At 34.4% G+C, this 10,645-nt stretch overlaps 1 pseudogene; it reads right to left on the bottom strand.

The window, feature by feature from the left end:
* Positions 1-2,804: 2,804 nt before the first annotated feature.
* On the bottom strand, positions 2,805-3,994 carry LOC143251622 (uncharacterized; annotated as a pseudogene).
* Between the last annotated feature and the right edge of the window lie 6,651 nt (positions 3,995-10,645).

The raw sequence follows: 10,645 nt of genomic DNA, 5'->3' as shown, positions 1-10,645 counted from the left end.
AAAAAAGACAAAAGAAAGAAATACAATAAAAGAAAAACAAACAATTCCAATAGATGGCACTACAGCATGAAAGTTATATAGGAATCAGTCAGATGATCCAGTTTCAAGGCGGAGCTTATATACAGTATTCTAAGTGTATTGATTAGATATCACGTGACACGTATGTAACATTCTTCCTATTAGAACTGGTATGTTATTACGAGCTCTATTCAGCAATTGGTCAAGCTGATATTTAGGAATGCCAATATACAAGCCAATCATAGCATTCACCGGTAGGCCAATATTTTGGAATGCAAACAAGCCAATCATAACACCCATGGAAACATAAAACTAGTAACATTAATTTTCGCTAATAAAAAACACAGTCAGATTGCTAATCCTCAAGTTTATTAGTGACCTACAGAGAACTAACTGTCCAGTAATACATTGTATTGTTGGTTTCATAACGTTGTAATCTGTATTATTTGAAGTATAAGTTTGGGTTTTATAGATCTGGTAATGTGTATTGCTCTTTATAATATATATACTTCATATGCTAATTATATATTATATCGTAAAGCTAAATTAATGGTATTAAATCTGGATTATTATTACAAATTCTCTTAGCAATGTACACTATAGATAGATAAAGTAAAACTAAAAACTTGAATTATTTTCTTATCTTTAGTTCATCGACACGTGAGCCTATAAACTTCACTTGCACATAAACTACTATCCAGACACATTGAATATAATAGACACGTATTTTGAAATGGACTTTATAATATAAACTCAAAGTGCTTCAAATGAAGAGAGTTAGCGCAAAATTCATTGCACATGAAAGTTATTGCGTGGTAAGCAATTATCAACAGAGTTTGTTACCATGTAGAAAACGAGGCCTACGTTCACAATTCCTTTTTAGCTCTATTCATACACGTTAGTTTATAAATTTAGAGTTCTCGTGAAATAAAAATTACCATTTTTAATATTCCGTATATATATTTACGTATGTAAAAATGCCAGCTTTGTCTGCATGGTGAGAACACAGTGAGTAGTGATATCGGTTTAATTTTACATATTACAGAAACACTACTACCCTTAGGAAATATCCCATTATACACAATCAGGGTAAGTAACCTGCCTGAAGCAAGTTACAAAATACACTGTGTAATTTGTAGTGAACGTCTAGAAACCAATACTATAATAGATAAATGTATAAGGATAAATCTCCAAGAAATATATAAAACTAGACTTCTTAAGAACTAATAAAACTTGACAAACAGCACATAATTACGTAATATATAAGTTGTTTTATAAAACCACTTTCTAGTTTTCTGTGAGAATTTCAATAGTGACAATTTTGAAAGATAATATGTGTGAATTGAAGATAAATAATATGAAACTAAAAACACGTGTAAAACCTTTATATATAAATAGTTTGTATGATTTTGTAAAATAAATAAAATTACATTTATAAATCATTATATGTAGCAGTTTACTAGATTTCTTTTGCATTCTTGACCGTGAACTGAAAAATAAGAGGTCTTATACCAAAGACGTTTCCGCCTATTTCAAATCGATGTGAAAAACTTGGCACGTGACTGTCATAACTGTATGGGTCGCGCGTCCCTACTCTAACAGCCGAAGAAATGCCCCAGAAGACATAAAACAATTACAAATACCTGTTATTTAGAATATTTAGGTAGTAAATAAGCAAGTTTCTAGGAAAAGCTCAGTTGACGTCACTAAACCAGTCAAGTTAGAAAAGTTGCAATTTTTTGTGATTATATTTAATTAAAAATGTTATTTATAATAATATAACAAAATAACTGCAGGATATTGAAAGTATTTATGAACTATTTTCTTAATGTATTGGCCCGGTATGGCCAGGTGGTTAAGGCACTCGTCTCGTAATCGGAGGATCGCAGGTTCGAAAACCCGTCACATCAAACATACCCGCCCTTTCAGCCGTGGGAGCGCTATAATGTGACAGTTAATCCTATTCGTTGGTAAAAGAGTAGCCCAAGGGTAGGCGGTGGGTGGTGTTGATTAGTTGCCTTCCCTCTAGTCTTTTTCTGCTACCTTAGCAATATAAGTCCTACAGTATAAGTCCTAGCGCAAATAGTCCTCGAGTAGTTGTGTGCGAAATTCAAACCAAACTTTATGTATGTTTTAATATTTTTACATTACATAACAAAAACTAATATAAATCCAAACTGTTTGTGAGGTTGAACTATGTAACTTTGTAAAAATTATTAGAATAAACAACATAGCCACGTGTTTTGTAATGTAATATTGTAAACTCGGGTGAAGTGAAAGAGTGGACAAGCGTGTTAAGGCGTGCGACTCGTAATCTGAGGGTCGCGGGTTCGCATCCCCGTCGCGCCAAACATGCTCGCCCTTTCAGCAGTGGGGGCGTTATAATGTGACGGTCAATCCCACTATTCGTTGGTAAAAGAGTAGCCCAAGAGTTTGCGGTGGGTGGTGATGACTAGCCACCTTCCCTCTAGTCTTACACTGCAAAATTAGGGACGGCTAGCATAGATAGTCCCTCGAGTAGGTTTGTGCGAAATTCAAAAACAAAACAAAAAAACGAAGTGAAAAAGCAAATATTTTTTAAACTTCTATTGACACTAAAAATACTTGCTTTTGAAGAAAACAACAAACAATCGTAACGTAAAGATTGATTTATAAAATAAATACATAAAAATATAACTTGTTTGATGACACGCACAATAATAAACAGAAATCACGAGGCTGGTGATGTCTTTATATCTCAAACAAAACAAGACATGCATATCGAAACGTAGGTTCATATAAACCTTCTAGAAGATTGTCCATGTTTCATTTTGTTTCTTTACTTCCATCTTTTTTATGGCCTTAAGAACATAGTTTGGTTTTCATAAAACCTTGCTTCTTGTCGTTCTTGAATTTACTGTTTCTGGCAATAGTGCATGAAAATAAAACGGATCCAATTTAGGGATCAATTTTGTTCATTCCTAAAAACGTCATCTCGAGGGATTCATTCAATACTTATATCCAGAGGTGTCCAAATAATGAAATTACAAAATTTTGTACCACTTATATAAAGTTGACCCTGTACTTGGTAATAATATGTCTCTTTCAGTTTCACAGTATTATCAAGTAAAGTACAACAGAAATCTTTAATTGACAGTACAGCCTGTAAATAAATCATTCCTTTAGCTTTTAATGGGCATTTGACTTCAATAATACCATCAAACCCTACAATGGCGTCTGGTGAGATTGCTAAGTATCCCTTCTCTATTCCCACAAATAGACTGCAATCCTCTACTTGGTTTCCAGTTTTAGTAGAGTAATCATGTAGGGCATTTCTATCGTTGTTTTAACCATATTCTATTGCAGATGTAGAGAAAGAACTGTAGAAAATTATTTTCACTTTGAAGCTGTATGATGTTGCATCCCTCATCTTACAAATTTCTCCAAAGTAGGAAGCTGTAAGGAGTTGCTTCCTTTCTATCCTCTATGAACTGTTGTTGTACTGACCTTGCGTTTGTTTTTCTATTTCGATTTTTTGTTATTTTGTAACTTGTAGTTTTTTTAACAAATTATTTTCAGTTCTATGAACTCTGAGTCTGGGAGATCAGGCTTTTCTCATTGAGGTCTATAATTCCTTTTTTCCATTGTTATCCACAAATAGAAGTTTCTTGGATATCCAGCATTTTCTTTTTGCTTCAGGAGCTAAAAGTCTTTTGCGAACCACCATCCTTTGAGTCTGAGTTTTTGCTGTATATTTCTTTAAAAGTACAGATGGACTTTTTGTGATGTTGGATTTTCAGGCCAGACTATGCCATGCTGAGCCAAGTTGAAATGCTAAACTTACAGCATATACTCTTTTATTGTAAGATCCTCGTTTTGAGCTACAGATCTGTTTGCCACCAATAAACCTTGTCACAAGATGCACAGAAGTCTCGGCTAAGTTGCTTGTTGAATTATTTATCAGATGATGTACCTTTCTGACATCAACAGCAGTCATTATTCAAATTATCGTTTCATAAGGTATGTTTTACAAATAGTTTATTTTGATGTCAGTTATTTTCAAAGGAGCAGTAGTAGGATTTTCACTGGCTATGATCTCCAAATATATGGTAGGATGCATTATTTAAATACTCCTTTAGTTCCTCTACACAATCATTATTTTGTGCATTACGCCAAATAGCTCCAAGTGCACATTTTTTAAATCTCAATGTCTTTGCTCAAGTGTTTGCAGTTTTCTGCACTTTTTCCTGCTGTTTGGAATAACTTTTTGTGTATATTCGTTCAGCAACTTTATCACATTCTATTTTGTCTACACTCCTGTCATAAGACACACACTCCATATTTTTCTATGTACAGATGAATCACCATCATCAATTATTTTCTTATATCGGAGCCTATGCATCTCTTCTGACTTTTGAAATTTTTCTACAATTATGTCAGATTCCACTGCACTAGAAGACTCGTTTCAGTTTCTGTAACAAGTATACTTGATCTCTCCTTGCTGATGTTGTACATACACAACAAAATTTATTTCGTACACCTAAGAACAACAATAGTATTTTTGTCTTTTTTTCCAATAATAACCGCTACTCCTGAGTTGGCTGTGTATCTGTGTCCATAGTTTCTCTTACTCCATCAACACTTACAGCAGTATATGGAACTCTCTCCATGTCCACATCGCCAGATTCTATAGCAAGATGTCTTTCTTCAGAACCTCCTGTTGTAAGTTACTTATAAAGCAGTGTTTCCTAAACCAGAAAAAAATAAAAATAAAAGCTCATATTGTGCAAAAAACTTCATAAAATCAGGACTGTTTGGCTTATGGACAAAATAATATAGACAAGAGCTATAAATATTTAAATGTATCTTCTATGGTTTGACATATGTAAATATAAACTTTATTAAATTTCAATGAAATGCATACACACTCTTATGTGCTAAATATTTAACTTGCCAACTTTTTCTTCAAACTTCTGAAAAGTGTTGAAACTCAAACAGGGTACATTAATAATAGATTACACTTCTTCTAATTGTGAATGTCCAGCACCTGTGGCAGTGAAACCTGAAACAACAAAAACAATGACATCATGATGTCCTTCTTCTGGTCTGTTGTCTATTTGAATTGCCACATTTTTACGACATACACATTTGAATACTAAAATACTTTTCAGTCCTCGACAAAGCTCACGGTGAAATAAAATAGCACTGTTTTTTGGGCAATTGAACGAATGATATGATAACTTCCTCACTTCAGTGATGAAATATACAATTTCAACAATGTGTCTTCCCTCGAGTGTCTCTTAGTCCAGGATCATTGATGCCAGCACATGGTTGTCTTTCTGTCAGATACAGTAGTTATTGGGTATCATTCATATATAAGAAATATATATATATATTGAGGTTATCTTACATCTTAGTAATAGATAGAACTTTATGTTGATATTTGTACATACATTAACTTACACTTTGATTCACATAAACGTACATTTCTGAAGTGAAGTCTGATGTTTGTGGGTTGTCAGGTTTATTTGTAAATTTAAGTCTGTCAGCTGCATCTGACAGAATGCTTTCTTCTGTAACACTTTCATAAAGGTTTTGTGGCTTGTTTACCTTTGAGTTTTTTTGTAATTTTTTTTACACTCACGATTATTTCGTTTACGACTGGGGAATTTTAATTTTATTTAGTCATCTTTCCAACACGTGTGTAAAGCACAAACTGTCACAGTGAAATGTCTTTTTACCTGCGGGCAATGTACACAGTTGGGGATAAGTGGCCACTGTGTTGCTGGGGTTACTATTTCATTAGCCAATACCAAGCATTGTCTACTTCCCTAACAAACACTGAACGTTATATGGATAACCTTCATAAGCAGTACAGTGAAAATAAATAAGATGAAATATCAATGAGCTGTTTATAAAAATAAAGCTCTAAGTAGCAATTAATATATTCTATTGATGCAAAAATCACAGTATGATGGCGGAATATTTGAAAAGAAAGAATAGTTAGCCTAACCTTCACCTAAATAGCTGTCTTTCGAATAGAAACAGCCATAGTGTAGATAAATAGTCACAAGGTAAAGGGATAGCCAATGGTCAGAAAACAGGAAAAGTGTAGTACAATAGCACAAGTACAGTTGACAAGTCAGTCTCAACAAAGAGACAGGAGGAACTGGTTATATAAAAATGAATAATAAAAAAAAAAAAGGAAATATGGAACTTGACAAAAACAATCTCAGGGGGACCATTCCCCTTTCTGCTAATGCTGGCCCTACTTACAGACTTAGTGTAAATACCTACCATATTTAAACGTAATTTGGACTTTCTTGTGACACACATTCTGCTACAACTTTTCTTCATGAAGTTTTTTTATCTGTTCTCTATTCACTTCTCGTCCTGGTGCATGGTGAAAAATACTAAAAGTTAATGAAAGACATATTTGAACAGAAGAACAGTGCAATATAATTTTGTTGATATGCGGTAATCACCTGCAGAATTATAGGACTGATATTTGTTCAAATAACAGAAACACTCGTGAGATAAAAATAGTTTTGTGGGAGATAACATGGAAAAATACTGAACGCTCACGAAACTGCCAGTTTTAAATAATTTTTACGTTAACAGTGAAAAACACAAACGATGTTTTTTCACGCAACGAAAGAAGATATCTAGTTTTGGTTAACACAGTTACCATCATTAGGGTTTGTGGATATCTGATTATAATAGCTGCGAAACGGATTGATAAAAATTATCTTTCTTTGTGACACAAAACCTTCTTTTTTTCAATTCTTTATAGACAGTATTAAAGTGTGGCTGAAAAAAATATACTTATCAAATAATTGTTACAGCCTCTTAAGTTAACAATAAACTACATAGCATATAAAAATAACAGTTTGGGTTAGATCGCTGCCGTGAGCACAACCCATTGTGCAGCTTTGCACTAAAAATACAAGACGAAATAGACGTCTTGAGAACAAACGAAAGAAAAAGCATGCTTCTATTATCAATGTCGGATAACATCGGACTTACAACACTAAAAACCTGGTTTCGATACCCGTGGTGGGCAGAGCAGAGATAGCCCATTGTGTAGCTTTGTGCTTAATTCAAAACAAACAAAGAAACATCGGAATGTTATAGATAACTTTGAACATAAAAGCCCTCCAGCGGCTTAGCGGTAGATTTGACGGGTTATAACGCTAAAAACTGGATTTCGATACCAGTTGTGCACACAGCGCAGATAATTGTCGTAAATACAAACAAGCTTTTATTATTGTTTACCTTTTAAACATACTTGCAGTTAGTATTATAGTAAGAAGAAGAACTATATTATGAGCTACAAGACAAATTGAAGCTAGTGTACGATTTCAAATCGCTTCATCTTCCTGTTCATATAGTAGTGTGAAACCTCCACAGATTGAGACGAACATACACCGTCACAACAAACAGAATCGACCAATAAGATACGATAAGACGCTTAATATGGATTCTCTAGTATAGGATTTCGACACAGCTTTCGTCTCGAAGTTTACTTGAGCAACGTATGACAATGTTTCGGTTACTATTGAGCGGTAGAAACAAAACAAACGTTAGTGGAGGTCAACACTGGGCAAATAAATAATTATCGAACGGGCAAGACCAAAACCTTTAATGAGATCTGTCATTACTGTCGTTGTTTTCTTAGTGCAAAACTACACAACGGACTAACTGTACTCTTTCTGCTATGCGCAGTTGAACCCCGAATTTTAGCGTTATAAGTTCGTAATCTTACAGCCGATCAATAGAAAGACAATATCATTCCCAATAGACGCTCCTAATGAAATATGAACCTTATGTAACTTTCATTCCTTACTTACTGTATAAAATAACTGATTCATTAGTAAGATGTTTTTAAATTATGACTAACTTTTGGTTTTTACATTCTACAAACTTGGTTAATATTTCACAATTTAATCTTGTTCTCACCGTAACAGTTAATGTTCTTGCAGTTTGATAAAGCAAGTAACATCGAAACGTCTGTTCGTATTGTAGCCCTTCACACCAAACATGCTCGCCCTCTCAGCCGCAGGGGCGTTATAATGTGACTAGCTCAAAAGTTTTTGGTGGGTGGTGATGACTAGCTGCCTTCCCTCTAGTCTTACACTGCTAAATTAGGGACGACTAGCGCAGATAGCCCTCGTGTAGCTTTGCGCGAAATTCAAAACAAACAAACCGTATTCTAGCTAGTCTGTTGGCTGATGATGTAGCAATTTGGAAAAGTGCCCCTACACTAGACATTGCAGCCACTAACATACAACCACAACTAAACACAATAAGTGAATACTGCCAAAAATATAGAATCAAAATAAACACAGTAAAGACACAATTAGTGATATTTTTAAAATCAACGAAACATCAAAAAGTACAACCCCAGATTTACATGAACGGAGCGCTTCTTCAGACTGCTACATCTGCAAAATTTTTAGGACTATCATATGACTCTAAACTTACCTGATAGACTTCTACATAGTACAATAAAATATTTCGATAAAAATTGGAGAAAAAATGAGCTGTTATGCGAACTAGACAGGTATTGCATATATGATAAAGAGAGTCCTAAACACCTCTACCCGATAAACTTGTACATTAGATCATTAAGTTAAAATTAAGTTTTTAAAAAATCAATAAAAATGTATATATATATTTGTGTTAAAATAAAACAGACCACCTATGTTCTAGACTTAGAAAATATGAAAGTACAATATAAATGGACATTGCCCTGAAAAGGGCCTGAGTTATGTTTATCACTCTGGCCTTCATGTATTAACTTTAAATATACTAACAAGTCCACCCTAACAATGAAAAGGAAGGAGGAAGAGGTCTAGTGTACCTGACCCCCCAGGGTATAGAAATTTATATACCCAAACAACAAGAGAGAGAAAGAGCCAGTCGAGCCCTAGTATTGCACGATAAGCCTTGCGGGCACTATATAAAATATATATATATATATATGCCAGATACATAAATATCGTGGTTGGCATATTAATATAATATGATATACTTTACTTTCTTTCTTAAGTATTTTCAGTCAGATACTGATTTCTTTATCGATAACTGATTCCTACATTATTGCCGCCTACAACTGTACTTACAAACTTACAAACGTAATCTAATGTTGTTGTTTTTTAATGTCTCTCAAAGCTGCACGACGGCTATCTGTGCTAGCTGTTCTTAATTTAGCAATGATGTGCTAGAGGGAAAGTAGCTACTCTTCACCACTCACCGCCCACTCTTGGACTACTCTGTTTACCAACGAATAGTGGGATTGATTGAAACATTATAACGCCCCTACATCTGAAGGGGCAAGCATGTTTATATATAAATATATATAACTATTTGGAATTTTTAAAGTTGTGTAAGACATGTTTCCCCTTGTTTTCAATTGTTCTCGTTTGGTTTGTGATGAAAGCAAAAAAGTTTGAGCGAGAGAGAAAGAATGGACTAAAGTCGAGTTTCAGGAAATATGGAAACAACAATATCATGTTCCTGCCAAAACGCCAATTGCATAGAAACTACGTAAGTATTGAGGCAGGACCATCTGATGGATTAGTGACGTCATAAATTTCGCACATTTTCTGAAACACATTACTCATATTTCTCTCATTGGGCACCACACGTACGTAATGTGGAAATGGACAGGAATAGTTGGAAATTATAAATTATAAGTGCGGAAACATTTTACTCGACATTTCTTTATTTGAATTATATATTAGTTAATTAACGGGTCTAAACCACTGTACGCCAGTGGTTCCCAACCAGGGGTGCAAGATAGCATTCCAGGGAAGGGGGAGATAACATTTGTTTTGGCCACCTTCACCTTTATTCTTAAATAAATAATTACTGTGAGGGGTGTGAAAGCATATTAAAATTTTTTAAGGGTGTGGGGCATAAAAAAGGTTGGGAACCACTGTTGTACGCGAATACGAAATTTCTGTGTCCACCAGTGTTGTCCAGTTACGTTATCGGTGTGCTAAGTAATGGTATGTGGAACAGTCAACCGTGTAATAACGATAATTAGCTAAACATACTTGTACATAACCTAATTCACTGAACAGGTCGCAACAGACGAAAAGTTCACGTTGTAGAGTTTCGCTGTCGTCTAGCGTCAGTGATTTTATTATGAATGTTTGTAAAGCAGACTTCCGGATGAACTTCAAACAAAGCTCGAACAATGTCCATCTGGGAAAACTTAGAAATAAGTAACATCGATCTTAGTAAGACAGCGGAAGAAAAGTTTGGTATTTAAAATCGAAACATTGGACATTTCAGTGAATAGCTTTCCAGTTGTTGTAACCTGTTGTTTGTCTATAACGTGTTCATAACCGTCTATTTTATTTACAACCATTATAGTAACAAGCTGAGGACAGAGGAAGCAACATGCGTATAGAGGACAATGTTAGATAACGTTCCACTCGCTTCTTCTTTTGTTTCTAAAATCGAATGACCTCATTAAATAATAATTGCATACCCTGCTTTGTGGAAGGTAATAATTAACTGATTTAACTAATAAAGTACTTGTCTTTAAATTCAAAGCCAAGTTTACGAAGTAATAGAAATGTGCCCTGTTTCAAGACATTTTTTACCACTCTCAGTCGTGGGGGCGTTATAACGTTAC

This window comes from Tachypleus tridentatus, chromosome 6 (assembly GCF_004210375.1).
Source record: "Tachypleus tridentatus isolate NWPU-2018 chromosome 6, ASM421037v1, whole genome shotgun sequence".
Lineage (NCBI taxonomy): Eukaryota > Metazoa > Arthropoda > Merostomata > Xiphosura > Limulidae > Tachypleus > Tachypleus tridentatus.
The sequence above is the reverse complement of the archived record's forward strand: the minus strand, read 5'-3'. Positions and strand labels throughout refer to the sequence as shown.